Source organism: Puma concolor, chromosome B3 (assembly GCF_028749965.1).
Source record: "Puma concolor isolate L17-30 chromosome B3, mPumCon1.1.hap2, whole genome shotgun sequence".
NCBI lineage: Eukaryota > Metazoa > Chordata > Mammalia > Carnivora > Felidae > Puma > Puma concolor.
Window position 1 is genome coordinate 66311889 of NC_141672.1, and position 9553 is coordinate 66321441.

Consider the following 9553-nt stretch of genomic DNA (forward strand, 5'->3'; position numbering starts at 1 on the left):
AGGTCCAGCTTCCATGTGTGCTTTGACTCCAGTAGATAATGCAATATTCCAAGCCAGATCCCATTGATCCAGAGGCATTCCCAATGTGCCAAATGATGCCAAAGGGGGGAAACCCTCTTTGGCCAAAAGAGCAGAATTTTTAGATTACTTTCCCTTTTAAAGTCTTTCTGCACAACCAACAGTGAGTTATATTTATAAACAATATCCCAGTTCTTCTTTGTTTCAGTACAATTCTATGAACGGAAAAAAACCAGTGATTATATTTTATGGACTACTTATTTTACCAAATAGCTGGTCTGGAAATTTGTGGTCCTGCTTCACTTCCCTTCTGGAGGGCAAGTTTTTCTTGAAAGCCTAAAGGGCAAAAGTGTCCCAATAGAAAGAATGTGTGAGATCTGTTGTTAGACATTTAAGACTAGACTTGCTGAAGCTCACTTCAATTCTACTTTATATTATTAAAAGCAAGTTTAATGAGTACATTCAACTTCAAAGTTCCAAGCTGTCAACGCCATATTTAAGAGAATATATCTCCTGCCCTCCAGAAACTTTCTTTTCTAAAATAGAAATACACAGAATACTTGAAGAAGGCTTGCACAGTAGGTTACCTTAGAATGCATATAAATCTGTTTTCAATATTTTGTCTTTAAATGTGTAAGTCCAGAAGTTTGGTTTGCATGCGTGAGAGACAAATTTCTTATTGGACCTGCTTATCTCCATGTTCATTAAGGACCTTAAGCAAAATATAAGTTTATTCACTCATTAGTAATTCAGATTTCATTACTGTATTCTTTCAGTTAAAATCTTTACATGCTGGCAGCTGTTTTGAAATATTTTGAAAGTTGTTTTGGCACTCATCCAACTAAAAGGGCTCCAGTTAACATTAAACTGGATACTTTCTCATTTTATATTCTCCCCCCCCCCGAAATCTACATATTAGTGTATGTAGAGATCTAGAAAGACTTTTACGATGTTTTAACCCTCAATACATACATATGATATATACACAGCTATCACAATTACATATTTACATCTTCATCCTTGTTGTCACTGTAAAACTACGCCTTTTTCTCATGTGATAAAAATATCTATTCTCTGGAAATTCATTTCCATGTACTTAGAGTTAAATGGTTTGACTTTGAATTTTTACTACTGCCTGTCAGAAGCTACCAAGGAATGAGGGGCTATACAGATTGATTGTATCTAATGTTTGTGTTACTTTGGTCAGATATTTAAGAGGAAAATAAAACAGTACATAGAGATTAGGATAATATAAAGCAAAACAAAATAAATAGAAAGAAAATATAGTATGTCATGAATAAGGTAAGAGATGTTTTACTCTGAAATGTTGAGTGTTTTAGCAAAGTGATCACAATGCAAAGAGAGATTTTTTTTTTTCTATTTAAAAAAAGACAAAACAAAAACAAAACCTCCTGTCATCATTTACTACAATCTGTGAGATGAGTCTTCATTGTAGGAAGAGACATGAGTTAAAATGAAGATCCCTCCATACCATGGAAAGGAGATCTTACATTCTGTAGAGGGGTTAAATATTTGATTTAAACAATTTTCCATCTTTGCTCCTCAATCCAAACTGAATTCAAGCTCTTACTGCTAAATTTGCCATGCTATTAATATGTCCTCTAGTCTGTTCAAAAGCAAGACTATAATGTCAGGGGAGGAAAAAAAAGTAACATAAACTTAGCAATATACACTTTCTGGATATTCCAGAAGAGAAACGAAAGAATTAAGAGAGAATATCTAATAAATCATTATTTATAATATATGTATGTTCATATATAATATATAAGGAGAGGACTGAGAATTTTTCATATTAATACTACCTATATCAAATACTGAATATCTCAAGCTATTATGCTAAACTAATTCTCAGAGGACTTTATAAATATATAGCTAGAAAGGGAAGAGATTTAGTTAAGAGAGGAAATCCTTTAGCTATTTTCTAAATTCAGCAGCAGACAGTAAGGGAGGAGGAATTGTTTTAAAAAATTAGTGAGTAGGAAAGGTTCTCAAATCCTTATGCTTTTTTTTTTAGTTATAATATTCACATTGTGGCACATATTATTCCAAAATGTCTGCAAATCAATTGAATCTAATATTTGTAATTTTGGAGGGGAATATTTAAAATCTACCTGTCATTATAAAGGAATCACAAATGTTGGTTCTAGTTGTTTCTTCTGTCAGCATGATTAGAATTTGCACAGAGCCCCTAAGTGTGTGTGGGTTGGTACTTGCACCACAGGTCCAGAGGCCATGCACCTTTGTATTTCAGTGAAAATTATACCTAGTGCTAACTGGAAATTTCATTTGTTTGCTTTGGTTCCTCCAGGTAGGCATATTTATTTAGCCAATGGACTCTTTTCTTCACTGAATTTTTGAGTGAATTTAATCATTATTAATTCAGTGACGGGTTGTTTGAAGGAGTGGCTATTGTTTTGGATTAATTTTTTTTTTTCAAAATAAAAACAACCATGCTAGATGAGTTTTTGCTTGAATTTTTCATTTTCTATAGGATATTTTATAAACCTAATCACACAGCAAATCAAACGAATGGTTTTATTATGCTCCATGCTGAGTCAACCATTCTGTTTCTATTAAACTGCTAGGTTTCTTCACTTAGAAGAGTGATTCTGGAACTTTTGTGTGCATTAGAATCACAATAAAAACATATTAAAATACAGATTTCCGGGCCTTACCTTTACAGAATCTTATCTAATAAGGGGGTGGTGGTGAGGGGAGGATGCTAATAATTTGCATTTCTAACAAATTCCTAGGTGATACTGATATAGTTGGTCCATGCACCATATTTGAGAAGCACTTACCTGCAATGTTTACCACAGAAGGTTAGGATGGGAGGCCTAGATTCAGATCCTGACAATACACACTGATTGAGTGGGAAAGCTATTTAAACTCATTCAGTTTCTATAGCCTAACATGGTATTAATTCAGCCCAGCAAAAATGGATTTTCCTGTGCGGTGGGAATTCAGACACAGTTCCTTCCTTCAGGGAGCAAGAAGTTGATTAGCAGAGGCAAATACATAAAGAAATGAATTGCAACAAAGTATCCTAAGGGCAACAATAGATTCATGTGTAGAGCACAAAAGTGGCAAGTGGGGGAGGTTAGGAGTTGAACCAAATGAAAAGTAACAAAACATGGTCAGCAGCTTGGGGTGACAATCACGGGCACTCTGGGTTTGAATACAGTTCTACCTTTCACTGTTCTTGAGAAACAAGATAAGTATATAAAGTACTTAGGACAGTTCCTGACTCATGTTAATTACTCAGTGAAAACTAGTCATAGACATGACAACAATCTCTAAATTATCTTCTAAGATCTCTTCCTTGGAGATGGGAAAGATCTTGATAATTACCCAGATAAGTTATGCAATATTGACATGCTCTATTTATGAATGTCTACAAGTCTAAAGAGTTATTTATTTTTTAATTGTTAAAAATTTTCTTTTCTTTTTTTAAATTTTTAAAAATTTTAAATGTTTATTTAAAAACAGAGACAGAGAGCGTACAGTGTGAGTGGGGGAGGGACAGAGAGTGAGAGAGAGGGATAGAGAGAGAATCCCAAACAGGCTCCATGCTCAGTGGGAACCAACCTGGGGCTCCATCCCACCACCGTGATATGACTTGAGTGGAAGTCAAAAGTCTGATGCTTAACTGACTAAGCCACCCAGGTGCCCTTTTTTATTTTAAAGTTTATTTATTTATTTTGAGAGAGAGAGAGAATGAAAAGGGGAGGGGCAGAAAGAGAGGGTGAGAGAGAATCCCAAGCAGGCTCCACACTGTTAGTGCAGAGCCTGATGCAGAGCTCCAACTCACGAACTGTGAGGTCATGACCAGAGTCGAAATCATGAATGGGTTGCTTAAGTTACTGAGATACCCAGGCACCCCAAAAGACATACCTCAATTGTTTATAGTGGTCATCTATAGGTGGTGGATTGGCAGCGAGTTTTCTTTTCTCCACTGTCCTTATTTATTTTCCATCTTTGACGCGTTTAAAACTAGATCAGAGAGAATTTCAGAGTCACCTTTAGAATGACTTACTCTCATTTTTGACTACTTCTGTTTTTTTCTTCCTTTTTAAACTCTGAGAGCACAGAAATATTTAATTATCCCATTAATTTCATTAGTTATTTTTTATCAGTTTAAACTTTTTCAGGTACATCTCATTTCTATTACAGTGAAAAAGTCTCCAAAATGATACTAGTTATTGATAGACACGAGAGGACAGTCAACTGGGAAATACCTTTTGTTTTAAATGTTTATTTATTTATGTTGAGAGAAGGTGGGGGAGGGGCAGAGAGAGAGAGGGGAGAGAGAATCCCAAGTCACTGCAGAGCCTGACATGGGGCTCAATCTCATTAACCATGAGATCATGACCTTAGCCGAAACCAAGATTGGATGCTTAACTGACTGAGCCACCCAGGTGCCCTTTTTCACCTTAAAGTTTATTTATTTATTTTGCAAGAGACAGAGAAAGAGAGCAAGCATGAGCGGGGGTGTGCAGAGAGAGAAAATTCCAAGCAGTTATTTATTTTAAATTCCAGGACAAGGGGCGCCTGGGTGGCTCAGTCGGTTGGGTGGCCGACTTCAGCTCAGGTCATGATGTCACGGTTTGTGAGTTCGAGCCCCGCATCAGGCTCTGTGCTGACAGCTCAGAGCCTGGAGCCTGTTTCAGATTCTGTGTCTCCCTCTCTCTGACCCTCCCCCGTTCATGCTCTGTCTCTGTCTCAAAAATAAACAAAAACGTTAAAAAAAATTTAAAAAAAAATAAATTCCAGGACATTATACCTGCAGTTATGAATGACTTTTTTTTAATCAAAATCAAGAAAGGTAACAGATAAAAATACTGCAAGTGTTCCATGGAGTTTGGTATACTTTTTAAAAGGCTTCAAGTTCTAGTTTACACGAAGGGCAGTAAAATTCTGGCATTAACTGTGTGCAAGATGTGTAGAGGCATAAAATAAAATAGCTTAACAAAATGTAAATACAATACTATTGGTTATTAGAATGAAGACATTGGTTCTGTTTTTTTTTTTTTTTTTTGTTTGTTTGTTTGTTTGTTTGCCAATCTTTTGGAATGAAGGAGGGTGTGACTTGCTGTAAACTTTGACCAGAATATCCCTAGTGGGGTCATTCACAACTGTTTTTGTCTCAAGTCCCCTCTAACTCTTAAATGTTTTCGGGCCACTCAAAGAGCTTAGGATGATACATATCACATTTATCAATATTTAATGCAGTCAAAATTTAAATACATGTAGAAATGTCTTATTCATCAAGGTCATTTAAAAATGATAAAATATGATGAACTCATTACATGTTAACATAAATAACATTTTCAATTAAAAATTAACTATTTTTCTCCAAACAAAAAAACCAGAAGAGTGATATTGTTTTATATTTTTGGTTTTCTCAAATACCTGGCTCTGTATAAGACAGCCAGACTCCCATATCTTTTCTGCATTCAATCTGTTATAGTATGTTGTTTTGGTTTAAGTATGTGAAGAAAATTCACTTCACACAGAGATATGTGTAAATACTAAAGAATTAATAAGTGGATATTATTCTTTGTTATTACACCAACACTCATTAAGTAGTAATTTCTTTACCATACACATGTGGTTATGTTGTCAGGCCCAAGGGCCTCTTCCATCCTTGCCAAGGGGAGTGCTAACCTTTCACACAACACAGTAGTGATTTCTTAAAACTTAGCTGCACTGTAGAATCTGGAATTATAATAAGAAATTTGTTAGATTCTAATCATTGAAATCCATTGAACTATAGATTGTTTTTTGGTTGATGCATGACTTTGTATCATCAAGCAGTGATAATTTTTAAAACACTTTGACTGTATTCTGCAAATCTTCCAAATGTTAACACATTTCATTGCACAATATCAGAAAATCACATTTATTAAGATCACTACCCATCTGATCAGTAAAGTCTTTACATATTGGGAAGCTGTCAAGCTGACAATAGCAAATACAAGCTTCTTAAATACTAATTTTCACTTGGAATCTCAAATATTATTATTAGCAACCGAACTCTGTCAGTTGTATCTTCAAAGTCATAGATGCATTGTATTCATTTTCAAGAAAATGTCCGCCAAATACCCACATCTGAATAACCATAGTGTGTCAGTTATACTTTCAAGTATAAACAATGTTCCATGGGTAAAAAAAACATGGCTAGCTCAGCTCATAATTCAAGAAATGGCACAAGTATTTTTTTGTTCCAATAGCACAAGTACTTTTTTTTAGAGACAGAGTTAGAAATTTGCAATAAGAGTACTTTATGTGTACTTCCCACTTCAGCAGAAAGAATATTTGGAAGATATGTGTTTAAAGGTCCAGATTGAATAAAGTTAATAATTCTTACTGCTTCATCAAGGATATTCTTAAATGATACAGGCAACTCTTTACTGTGAATATGTGGCAGGGGAGAATACAGTGACGACCAGTACAGCTTGATTCACTCTAATGCCGTTTTACTTCCCAGTGCTTTTGCATCATCAGTTCAGACATCCACAACAAAGAAAGCACATACTGTAGTGTCTTGGTATTATTGTAAAATAGTGATACCCTGATAAACTCCTCAGCCTACACTTTGAGAACAACCATCTGAATAGTAAGCAAGTCTCAAGTTATTACAACCAATAAATAAGAGAAGTTTAAAGTCTTCATTTGCTGTGTACTTTGTAATTATGTACTGCTTTGCTATCAAATCATGAATGGGTTATGAACATATTAGGATTTTGATTTTGAACAGAACTCAGAAATAGGTGCTTTGTTGTCTTATACGGTCACTCAGGAAGTGGGCATAGTTTGGAGCAAAGCAATTCAAATACTTAACATTGAAGCTCTGGGAACAGGAAATTAGTTTTCCCTTCATTCTCCACAAAAAAAGGATGAGAATACAAAAATTAGAACGCTGCTCCAGAAGGATGGAATGATGAAACACATAAGGAGCTAGATTAAGTTCCAGAGCAGAAAGAAGTTTTCCATTATACAGAAGCTAAGGAGGACCACCTCTGGAGGTGCTGAGCATCCCTTACTTGGAGGTATTTTAGCAGAACAAGATGACTACCTTCTAGGAATTCCAATGAAGAAATGTTTCACTGGGGGTCGGTTAAGGTCAATGTCCCTTAAGTTCATAACGTTTACACACATAATCTTTAATTTATATTATCTCTATACCATAAGCCAAACATCATAACATTGTTTTCAAAGTGTTGTACAATCTTTCTAATATGATTTACATAGGCAATCGCAAATATTTTATTTATTACCATTATTCTTTATCATTATTCAAAGTCTTGTTCAAAATGGAAAAACTAAATTATTGTAAAAAGCAGCTTCATTTTCTCAAAACCCGCAATCCAAGAAAAAAAGGGAAAAAATCTGTAATTTAAGTATTTACAGTAATTAATTTTAAGTACCCTGGACAGCTGCTCAAGATACAGACCAAGTAGGAAGAGGTAACTGAACCTTTTGAAATTAAAGAACACTACTTGTTCTTAGTGATTCATAATCAAAGACTTATCTCAAAGAGATGATGAATTACCAAAGAATTAATCATTTAATATATCATTTAAAATAATCTTGTTCAAGAGTTGTATCTCAACTATCAGATAAATATTGATTAAAGTTCCAAAAGACGCAGCTTCTTGGCTAACTTATTTACAGAGACAACTCTCCAGTGGTTATATCTCAGGGGAGTCAAGAAAGAATGTCATCAGAGAAACGGTATCTGTGTAAGTCTGCCCAAAGCAAAGACACTTAAAACTCTGCTTTAATTTTACTTATTTTGACTGAGAGAAATGATCCCTGCTAAAAAAGTGATTTGTGTGGTCAAAGCCAAAGAAAACTACAAACTTGAGATTCATTAAGAATTATATGAGGGAAAACATCTAAACAACTTTTCCACTTCAAAATTTTGCCAATTTTATTTAGTTTTATTTTGGAGAATGATACCAAGTATTTTCACTCTGCAAGTGCCTTGTCAAAGATCTTGCTTATTATGATTTCCTCATCTTTCACTTTTTCTAAAAAAAAATTGAACATACAGAAATAAAATATATTGTATATGAAATCACTTCAGCTGTGTATAACAAAAACCCAAAATAATAATTGCTTACATCAGATAGAAGTATTTCTCATGTAAACATTTGGAAGGTAGTACAAGACAGATGTACCTGGATTATCACGCAGGGGCCTGGACTTCTACCTTGTTTCTCCATCATACCAAGACCGTTGAACTAATCCACATAGTCCCAGATGATAAGCTACCATATTCACCTTGTAGGCAGCAGGATAGAAGTACCAGGAGTAAGGAAGAGAAGGGTACGGATCTTCCCCTTAAGAACATGCTTTAGAAGTGACACATGCCACCCTTACATCTCAGTTAGCAAAATTTAGTCACATGGTCACGAATGGCTGCAAGATAAGCTGGGAAATGAAGTCTCTGTTATAAAGTCATGTGGCCAGATACAAATCAAGAGTTCCATTACTGTAGAAGAAGGAGCCAGTCCAACCCAGAAATCCACTTGAAATTAGGAGAGAAATAAATCCAGATAAGTGACTCCTCATTGAAGTTTACGAGGTGTAGTTTCAAACAGTATTTATTTGAAATCTAATAACCACATTCTGAGGTGTTCACCAATGAAGCTGAAATGCATTCTGATTGCAACTTAAGCCAAAGAGAAAGGGATAGAGGAATAAAATGTGATTACATTTTTTTCTTTTTTTAAAGGGAAGAAGTTGACAAACTTTTTTTTTTTTTTTAACGTTTATTTTTTTTGGGACAGAGAGAGACAGAGCATGAACGGGGGAGGGGCAGAGAGAGAGGGAGACACAGAATCAGAAACAGGCTCCAGGCTCTGAGCCATCAGCCCAGAGCCCGACGCGGGGCTCGAACTCCCGGACCGCGAGATCGTGACCTGGCTGAAGTCGGCCGCTTAACCGACTGCGCCACCCAGGTGCCCCCCGACAAACTTTTAAGTTTCAGTGTAATAAGAAATGTTATATTGTGCTGCGTAATTTTCATTTGATTTATGACTAAATAAAACCCAGACAAATGTGCAAATATTATTTATTCAATAATAATGTGGTCAACTATTGTTCCAAGGACACTAGGAAGACTCACGCACACCTTTCATTGAGGTAATGGCTGCAGGCATTCAACAGTTTGAGATTGAGAGAACTTGCTTTTGGTAATCTCAGATGTCCTTAACATCTGTTCCTGCACAAAGGCAAGATACAGCTATTGAATAACTTGCTGATTCCAGCCATTCCCTACTAAAGACTCTCTAACTTTCAACTCAAGCTTATTTTGAACTTTTATCTAAATTCCAAGTTTCTTTTTAACTGTTACCATTTGAAAGTTACAGGCAAACTCAGATATTTTAATAGCTTAGAATAGTCCAGATTCTAAAGTATATGTTAAGAGTCAGGAGAAGAAAAACTTGAGTCAGAGCACCCAGACTTTAACATGGCCAAGGACTTGAGGCAAATTTCTTAACTT

General features: G+C 35.3%; 1 pseudogene; it reads right to left on the minus strand.

The window, feature by feature from the left end:
- Positions 1 to 5573: 5573 nt before the first annotated feature.
- On the minus strand, positions 5574 to 5720 carry LOC112856734 (U6atac minor spliceosomal RNA; annotated as a pseudogene).
- Positions 5721 to 9553: the final 3833 nt, after the last annotated feature.